Below are 1,300 nucleotides of genomic sequence, written 5' to 3'. Positions count from 1 at the left end.
CAAAGACGGAAGCAAAAAAAAAAAAAAAAAAAAATACCTGCAGGACTGACATAAACTACAACCCTGATACTGCACCTTATAAATAGGCAATTTGAAAGTTGCTCTTATAACTAGCCTGGTGAGAAAGACTTGACTGAAAATGTAATTACCCTCACTGCTTTGAGTTCACAACTCCATATTGGAGCTTAGCAGCTCCTCTTATTTTCAGAGAATTACAGTTCAGACTTTCTTATGATGAAAAAAATACTCCTGCTGTATGAGGGAGCAAAACTGCTGCTGCCTCACTGATTTAGCATTGAGGCACTATGGTAACACTATAGTTCCCCTTCGACAACCAACAACTGCTGGTTGGACTGTTGATATTTTAAATTATATACAGTGACACCACAATGACTTTGAGGACTTAAGTTTCGTATTTGTTTGTTGGTTGATGGTTTGTCCATCCAGCACATTGATGAAGGCCCTCCGCTGGAGTCGGCTCCTGCGGTATTTGGGCCAGATATTCAAGGTCAGCTGAGGCCTTCAAACTCTAGCCACGATGCACACCAGTGGTAGGCTTGTGCTGGTCCCAAGCCGGGATAAACGGGGAGGGTTGTGACAGGAAGGGCATCCAGTGTCAAGTCAAATCCAAGTCAACACTGCAAGTCACAAAGCTGACTTGTTGCGGCCTCCGCAAATAAGGAAAAGGCCAAAAGGTCACCTGAGGATTAAGTGTCAACTTGAATATGATGAGCATACTTAACATCTGCTGCTTAGCAGGATCATTGTGAGCATGCTATCATGCTTCGGAATATATCTGAAGATGTCTGTTTAATTTATTATTTACTGAGAGTCATTAAGATCACATCTTTGGCTCACGTTAATGTAGGCAAGCTAACTTATGCATACAGTGTGTGCGTGTATTTTTATTTATTTATTTTTTTCCAGCCCTTCACTTTGTATTTGTGTTTACTTTTATGTGCTGGTTTCAATTGGAAAAGTTTTTGAAGTGAAAAATGACTTCTTACCGAAGATACAGCCGAAACTTTTTCATAGAGAAATATTCGTGTCTTCCTGAGACAAATGTTCAGAGGTGCAGACTACTGTGCTCTTTGCTCCAGTGAACTGAGATGCAGGGGGAAATTCTGTCCGAGACAAAAGTGGAAATACTTCTCACTTATACACCTAACTGTTCAAAGCATAATTACTCAGGCTGAAGGCGAAAATCACTAAAACTATCAAAGTAAAATATCGATCTAACATATTAAAAATGTTTCAACACTCAGCAGAGCAAGTTTTTTTTTTTTTTTTTTATTTCATT

This window comes from Echeneis naucrates, chromosome 19, assembly GCF_900963305.1.
Source record: "Echeneis naucrates chromosome 19, fEcheNa1.1, whole genome shotgun sequence".
In the NCBI taxonomy this organism is placed as follows: Eukaryota; Metazoa; Chordata; class Actinopteri; order Carangiformes; family Echeneidae; genus Echeneis; species Echeneis naucrates.
This window is presented reverse-complemented; position numbering follows the sequence as displayed.